The sequence below is a fragment of the Rhinopithecus bieti genome, unplaced genomic scaffold (genome assembly GCF_001698545.2).
Source record: "Rhinopithecus bieti isolate Rb0 unplaced genomic scaffold, ASM169854v2 scaffold_23816, whole genome shotgun sequence".
In the NCBI taxonomy this organism is placed as follows: domain Eukaryota; kingdom Metazoa; phylum Chordata; class Mammalia; order Primates; family Cercopithecidae; genus Rhinopithecus; species Rhinopithecus bieti.
Window position 1 is genome coordinate 2,320,703 of NW_016811019.1, and position 8,828 is coordinate 2,329,530.

Sequence of the window (8,828 nt, forward strand, 5' to 3'; positions counted from 1 at the left end):
AAAAAAAAGGAAAAATTTTTTTTTTTTTTTTTTTTTGAGATGGAGTTTCGCTCTTGTCGCCCAGGCTGGCGTGCAATGGTGCAATCTCGGCTCACTGCAACCTCCGCCTCCTGGGTTCAGGTGGTTCTCCTGCCTCAGCCTCCCAGGTAGTTGGGATTACAATCTCCTGCCACTACGCCTGGCTAAGTTTTGCATTTTTAGTAGAGACGGGGTTTCACCATGTTGGCTAGGCTGGTGTCAAACTTTTGACCTTAGGTGATCCATCTGCCTTGACCTCCCAAAGTGGTGGGATTACAGGCGTGAGCCACCATGCCTGGCCGAAAAGTCAGAAATCTTGATTCTTACATGCAATTCTCCAATGGAAATCTCCTTTTTAAAATAGTGTAGGCTGGGTGTCAGCAGTTTAGGAGGCCAAGGCAGGCAGATCACCTGAGGTTAGGAGTTCAAGACCAGCCTGGCCAACATGATAAAACCCCATCTCTACAAAAATACAAAAATTACCCAGGTGTGATGGCGGGTACCTGTAATCCCAGCTACTCGGGAGGCTGAGGCAGGAGAATCACTTGAACCCAGGAGGCAGAGGTTGCAGTGAGCTGAGATTGTGCCACTGCACTCCAGTCTCGCTCTGACAGAGTGAGACTCAGTCTCAAAAAAAAAAAAAAAGAAAACTAGCACAAGGGGAAAACAAAAACAAAATAGTTTAAAGGCAAAACACTTCTACAGGCCAAATGTAGCCCAAGGGGCCATCCCTTTGCAACCTCTGTCCCATCCTTAGGGAATGCAAAGTCACCGTCTCACCTTCTGTTGAGTGAACTGAGTTACTCATCTGTTATGTGAATTTGCATATGCATCCTGGGGCTGGAGGTGAGGCACACCTGTGTGCGTGAAGGTGCGTGCACATGTGCTACACACAGGTATGAGCGCCGACATAACACTATGACTTATACATCCTGGCTGCAGTGAGCTCAGGAATCTCTTCGGAGCCCAGCCCAGATTCTCCCCTGGTAGCTTTAGAATCTCCAACCTCTCTCTGATTTCTAGAGTCCTGCCTTGGGCCAGGTAAAGTGCTAAGTGTTTTATATGTATTATGTCAGAATGCTTAGGAACTTGCCTAAAATGAGTCTATCTGCCTCTCCCAGTGAATTCCACTGTGGGCATCCACAGCATCACTAGCATGCAGGGGGCACTTACACTTGTGTGCCGGGCCCTATGGAGGGCTTAGCCTATTCAAACCTTAGGACTCTGAGGTAGGTACTGGTATTTCTCCAATTCACAGAGGAACAAATTAAAGAGCAAAGAGGTTACTGCTTGCCTGAAGTCACACAGCTAAAGTAGCTCAAAGAATGTGTAGAAGGACTGCCTGGGCAACATGACGGAACCCCATCTCTACAAAAGATACCAAAATTAGCCAGGCGTGGTGGTGTGTGCCTATGGAGTCTGAGGGGGAGGATCGCTTGAGCCCAGGAGGCAGAGGTTGCAGTGAGCTGTGATTATGTACGTCACTGCACTACTCCAGCATGGGTGACAGAGTGAGACCCTGTCTCAAAAAATCCAAACAACAACAGCAGCTCCCCCACCCCCGCCACACCCTCCCGCTGCCCTCACTCCCAAACACAAACAGCATATTGCATACAGCAATTAGCAGGGGCTTTGTAGAGTCTGTCCCTGGGCGGCTGAGGCGGGTAGATCACCTGAGGTCAGGAGTTCAAGAGCAGCCTGGCCAACCAGGTGAAACCCCAACTCTACTAAAAATACAAAAATTAGCTGGGTGTGGTGGCGGGCACCTGTAATCCCATCTACTCAGGAGGCTGAGGCAGGAGAATCGCTTGAACCTGGGTGGCGAAGGTTGCAGTGAGCCGAGATCATGCCACTGCACTCCAGTCTGGGCGACAGAGCAAGACTCCATCTCAAAAAAAAAAAAAAAAAAAAAGAAAAAAGTCTGTCCCTAACTGAGCAGGTGGGGTGGGACAGGCAGGACCTACGTCTCTGCTCCAGCCCGAAGAACACCAGCATGGGCTCCGCTTCCCCACAGGGGCTGAGTCACAGGGAACCTGGTGCTGCTCAGACTGCAGATCCTTGATGATGCCCTGCAGGGCAGGGGCTAGTGTGAGCCAGTGGCCAGTGGCCTCACCCCAGGAAATGGTTCAGGGTGACTCGGCCTAGCTGCACCTGGGAGGGTGTGGCTGGCGTTGGCACTCCTCCCTGCTGGAGAGCTTCCTGCCCAAGCCTCCAACAAAGGCAACAAAGGCTAGTCCTTGAGGCAATCTAGAACTGAGTCACGTGCCCCGGGGTGGCATCTACTATAGGACTTCAGCACCCAGCGCTGCCCCAGCCCAGGCAGCCACTTTACACACTGATTCAGCCCCTCTGATGCTAGCTGTTTACATAAATCAGGTGGAAATGTGCCCTCACCAGGGATTTTCCATACTGCACTGTTCCTCTCCTTCATCCATCTTCAAGCCTCATCGCATCCTGCCTCCTCCATATTATTCAATCCTGGCTTCCCACTTTGTACCTTCGTGGCCCCTGCATACGGTGTCCCAGCCCACAGTCTCCCTCCCTGCAGCCTGCCCTTCGCACAGTGGCCAGAAGATCTTTCCAAAATGCAAACCTGATCCACTGGCTCCCTCAGCCTAGGCACGGCCTGTTACTGGCACAGGCTGCTCAGGCTCTCCTGGCCTGACCCAGCCCTTGCCAGAGGTCCTGTGCCCCGGCCAGTCCAGCCCACCTCAGACTCATTCCAGTTCCTGAACATCCTGTCTTGCTTCTTTCCCTGCTCTTTGCTGGGTTTCCTGTTCGGAATGTCCTTTCCCTGCTCTATCTGCCTGTGGTAGGCTGAATAATAATCCTTAAAAGATAGCTATATCCCAGCCCCTGGAGCCTGTGAATGTTAACTTATAGAACAACAATCAATACAAGGTGGTGGTGGTGGGTCTTCGCAGATGTGATTAAATGAAGAATTTTGAGATGCGGGTGATTATTGGGAATTATTCCAGTGGGCCCTGCATGCAGTCCTGTATTCTTACAAGAGACAGGCAGAGGGTGATTTCACCATACACAGAGAAGGCGGCAATGTGAAGATGGAGAAGAGAGAGCTTTGAAGGTGCCAGCTTTGATGACTGGAGTGATGGGACCACAAGCCAATGAATACCAGTAGCCACCAGACGCCGAAAGGGGCAAGAGATGAATTCTCCCTAGAGCCTTGGGAGGGAGCACAAACCTGCCCGCACCTTTATTTCAGCCCAGTGAAACTGATTTTGGACTTCTGACTTCCAGAACTGTAAAAGAATAAGTGAGTGTTTATTTATTTATTTAGAGACAGGGTCTTGCTCTGTTGCCCAGGCTGGGGTGCAGTGGCATGATCTTGGCTCACTGCAGCCTTAACCTCCCAGGCTCAAGCAATCCTTTCACCTTAGCCTCCCAAGTAGCTGGGACTACAGGCGCATGCCACCACACCCAGCTAATTTTTTTGTTTATTTTTTTTGCAGAGATGATTTTATATTGCCCAGTATTGCTCATTATATTGCCCACCCTGGTCTCAAACTCCTGAGCTTGAGAAATTCACCCACCTTGGCATCCCAAAGTGCTGGGATTACAGGTATGAGCCACCTCGCCCAGCCTAAGTGGGTGCTATTTTAAGCCACCAAATTTGTAGAAATTTATTACAGCAGCCACAGGAATCTAATACACTGCCCAAATCCTGTTTCTTGATCCAAGGACAGGGTCTAATGGCTTCCCACCCACCCTCAACCTTCCCTCATCATTGAAACCTTTGGAAACTTTATCCCTGCATCCGGAATCCATCATTTCCTTACTGCTGCTGATGAACAGGTTAGTATTGCACACACTTCTTTGTTTTATAATGATTGTTTAGTTCAATTTTTCCCCCAAAGATTGTGAACTCTCGGAAAATGAAAACCTTATGTTTTCACTTTGGTATCTCCGGCACTCAGCCCCGGGCCTGGCTCCCAGTAGCGTCTCTGTAGCATAGCACTGCTGCATTGCACGACAACTCCACGGGCACCATTCATGCCCGATGCTATGGACTGTGAATCCCTAGAGCACAATTCCACGGGACCCACCCTTCCTTCCTTCCCTCCCTCCCTCCCTTCCTTCCTTCTTTCCTTCCTTCCTTCCCTCTCTTTTCTCTTTCTTCCTTCCCTTTTCTTTCCCTTTTCTTTTCTTTCTTTTCTTTCCTTCTTTTTCTCTTTCCCTTCCTTCCTTCTTTCCTTTCTTTTTCTTTTTCTTTCTCTTTCCTTCTCTTTCTCTCTCTTTCCCTCCCGCCCTCCATCCCTTCCTTCTTTCTCTCGTTCTCTTTTTCCTTCCCTTCCTTCCTTTCTTTCTCTCTTTCTCTCTTTCCCTCGAGTGCAGTGGTGCAATCTCGGCTAACCGCAACCTCTGTCTCCCAGGTTCAAGCGAGTCTTGTGACTCACCCTCCCGAGTAGCTGGGATTATGGATATGTGCCACCACGCCAGGCTAATTTTGTACTTTTAGTAGAGGCAGGGTTTCACCATGTTGGCCAGGCTGGTCTCGAACTCCTGGCCTCAAGTGATCCATCCACTTTGGCTTCCCAAAGTGCTGGGATTACATGCATGAGCCACTGCACCTGGCCAGGATACCATTTTCATGGAAGACACTGAATCAATCCATGGTTCCTGGAACTGGGTAACGCTCCATCTGTAGACATATTTATCAAATAAATAAACTATACTCCACTCTCCTCCTCCAAAAAAAAAAAAAGTTATTCCCATAGACAAAGGGTTCCTAGGCCTCCCTAGGATGATGGGCACCATGAGGTGATAAAGGTGGTCCCTTGAGGGGATCGCTTTGGGGAAGTAGATACTCTGATTTGGATGTGTAAATTACAATGATATCTACAAAAGGTGTATTATTCTCTCTCTTTCCTGCTACCAAATATTAGAGGCAACTTAGAAGGCAAGGGAGATTATAAGTTAGAAAGGGAGAGTCAGCACAGGGGTGAGGCAGGTTTGAAGTTGAGAGCAGAGAAGCAGGACATAAAGTCCAATCCACTTGCTGCACACCAAATCCCCAGATGATTTGGAGCTACCCAAGCAAGAAAGTACAGACACGCTTGGTTACATATTTCTCAATATCTAAGAATGAACATATGGCCAGGCACAGTGGCTCACACCGGTAATCCCAGCACTTTTGGATGCAGAGGAGGGTGGATCACCTGAGGTCAGGAGTTCGAGACCAGCCTGGCCAACACGGTGAAACCCGTCTCCACTGAAAATACAGAAGTTAGCCAGGCGTGGTGGCAGGTGCCTGTAATCCCAGCTACTTGGGAGGCCGAGGCAGGAGAGTCACTTGAACCCAGGAGGTGGAGGTTGCAGTGAGCTGAGATCGTGCCACTGCACTCCAACCTGGGGTACAGAGCGAGACTCCGTCACAAAAAAAAAAAAAAAAAAAAAAAAAGAATGAACACATTCGTTCCTTAGAAGAAACCAAAACTTTCCACTGCCTCTAGGTCTTCATGTCTCACAAGAGACTCAAGGACAGCTCTGCAGTAGTGGCGGGTGAGGGGCTTCCTCTGGAGGCCCCCGATGGCACTCAGGGTCGTGCCTCTGCACTGGGACCCAGCGAGAGCCATCCCACGGTGCATCAGAGGAGACATACACTGGTGTGGCCTTCAGACAGTTCTCTGAAAACACCTCTCCAACACGGCTCCTTCTAGCCTACACCGCTTTTTGGGCGGGAATTGTCCCCAGACTTAACATACAGTGTGGGGCTGGGAAACTGGCTGGGGTGCCTCCCAGAGGCTCTTTGTAGCAGCATCTTCAAAGCTATTCCTCTCACCCTCCTCCTCAGTCACCTCTTCCTCCCTTTTCCAGTTATCCTCCCCATACTCTCTTGGGATGATCCACTTAGTCCTATACAGAAGAATGAATTCAACAGTGTATTTTTAGGCTTAGAATTGCTAGCAAGTGAGAGAAAATTCAGAAAAACACTGTCCTAAACAAAGACATTTTTCCATAATGTATAAGTCTGCGTGGGCAGTCCAGGGACGATGCTATACTCCATGGGGCAGGGACCCATGCTTCCTTTAACTCGTTCCTCTGCTGTGGATGGCTTCTGTTTCCATGTTCACTTCATGGTCCAAGAAGGCTGCTCCAGAGGCAGCCATCAGATCTGTATTCCAGCCAGGAGAAAACAGAAAAGGGAAGGAAAGCATGCCTCCTTCTCTTCACACCTTTCTGAAAGTGCATGTACCACTTCTGCTCACGTGCCACTGGCAAAACCCTAATCATGTGGCTACGCACTGGCTGTAAGGGAGGCGGGGAAAGGTAATCTTTATTTTAAATAGCCATAAGCCCAACTGAAATTTAAGGAATCTCTTACTGAGAAAGAGGAAAACAGATGTGGTAAGTAAACAGAAGTGTCTGCCTGGGTCGGCAACTAAAGGCTTCAGCAAAACATTTCCTAATGGGAGGGATGTTCAAAATCAAACAGCAATAAGATATACTTTTACTTGCATCGCCTGGCAAAATATAAAAGGTCCAACAACACCAAGTCATAGGAGGATGTAGAAAAATGGAAATGCTCTTAACTGCTGTTGGGAGTGTAAATTACTATAAGCCCTTTAGAGAACAATTTGCTTAGAGCAATTGCTTACAATTCCTGAGAAAGTTGAAGATATTCATACCTATAATCCAGAGCTCTACTTCTAGAGAAAGCCTCACACTCAAGAAGACAAGTATAAGGGCCAGGCGCGGTAGCTCACGCCTGTAATCCCAGCGCTTTGGGAGGCTGAGGCGGGTGGATCACCTGAGGTTGGGAGTTCAAGACCAGCCTGACCTATATGGTGAAACCTCGTCTCTACTAAAAATACAAAATAAATAAATAAATAAATAGCCGGCCTGTGGTGGCGTGTGACTGTAATCCCAGCTACTTAGGAGGCTGAGGCGGGAGAATCGCTTGATTCCGAGAGGTCGAGGCGATTCTCCCTGCCTCAGCCTCCCGAGTAGCTGGGATTATAGGCACCCGCCACCATGTCCGGCTAATTTTTGTATTTTTAGTAGAGATGGGGTTTCAGCATGTTGGTCAGGCTGGTTTCGAACTCCTGACCTCAGGTGATCTGCCCGCCTCGGCCTCCCAAAGTGCTGGAGTTACATGCGTGAGCCATCGCGCCTGGCCATGAGTGACTTTTAAAAAATGAAAAGACTCCATCAAATCCTCCCTGACCCCAGTTTTCTCTGTTTTGAGCAGTCGAGAAAGGTAAGATTTCAAAATTCCTATTTTTCCACCATACTGGGTTGAAGGGACCTGTGGAGCCACTCTCTGGTAGAGGCAGTCAGAGCCTTTGAAAAGGGAGTTTTTAATCCACGGGGACTCCTTGAGCTTGGCTGGACCTCCGTGGTGGCGTGCGGTGAGACCATCTATCACTCAGGCACTCAGAGAGCCCACATTGGCCCCCAAGAACCCTGATGAAGGTTTTCCTGCCCCATAGACAGACTTCGGGAGACGGAGACCCCAAAAGCGAGAGCTCCTTGAGGTCAAATAGGTGTTCGGGAGCAGGGACACAAGCAGGCCATCATCTTTTGGTGCTGTGAGGTGGAGTCGGGGGATGAGATGGGGACGCAGGAGGCTGCCCGGCTCCAGAGCCTGCTCCATGGTGGAAGGTGGAGGAGAGTCCAGGGTCCCATGGTCAGTCCCTGCATGGCCCAGGAAGGTTTAATTCTTTTAAAGAAAAACACTGGACACTTCCCGATATTTTCTTGGTCCCCAGCTCAGGCCGACCCAAGTTCTTGCCTTCTGCCTCGGAAAGACAGGTGAGGAGGACGCCATCTTTGGTCTCCGGGCCCAGGTGCGAAGGTCGTTTGGCACCGTCTCTCCTGCCTGCCAGATGTGGGCAGGGGCCTTCCGGTTCTTCCCCTTTGCTCTCTCGGCCTTTTCCCCTCCACCCGCAGGCCTTCCATAGCTTTTTGGATTGAGGCCCAGGGCCTCGCAGGGAATTACGAAGGAGCAGAAACTGCACGGTGTCTTCAGATCCGCATGCCCGAGGTCACCGGGGAACAAAGAAGTTACTTGTTTTTCCTTTTAGCTCAGCTGAAGAGAGAGGGCGTTGTCTTCCACAGCAAGACGCTGCGAACTCCGCCCCCGTCCCCCGTTTTCTTACAGCCCTTCCGTGCGGGTGCAGCTGTTTAAGGCCCCAGGTCTCCAGCACTTTGTGGAGTGCTGGAAGAACGTGAGCGTACGGGACAATCTGGGCTGAGGGGGCGCAGCGAGCCCCGTCGCAACTGGAGGAGACCCGGGGTGTGTCTGTGTGTGTTTGCCCGTCGGTTGAAGGCCCCATCGCCCCCGGGCCGCCGCCCTGCCCCAGAAAGCGTTCCCCAAGAGAGCTGGGAGTCCTGCGCACCTGGAGCGCGCTCCGCGTCCACGCCCAGAGGGCGCTGCAAACTCGCGCTCGAGGACTGACTGCCGCCCCTTCAGTCCCTCTCCCGGGCAGCGCCTCCGCACCCAGGGCCCGGGCAGAAGGGGGTGCGCCTCGGCCCCACCACCCAGGGATCAGCCGAGCTGAAAGGCTGTGAACCACGGCTTGCGGGACCCACAGCTCCCGAAGGCGAGGTTTGGCCACCGGAGGAGCAGGAGCCGGGCGGGCAAGGACCCTAGTGGGCGGGTCGGGGGCGGGGCTAGGGCCGGGGTGGGTGGTTCCGAAGGGGCCGAGAGGGGTGGCTCAGGGGGCGGGGTCCTGGGGGGTGTGGACTGGGGCTGGCCAGGAGACCTGGCGGAGCTGGGGGTGGGGGGCTAGTTTTTGCAACGGCTAAGGAAGGGCCTGTGGGTTTATTATAAGGCGGAGCTCGGCGGG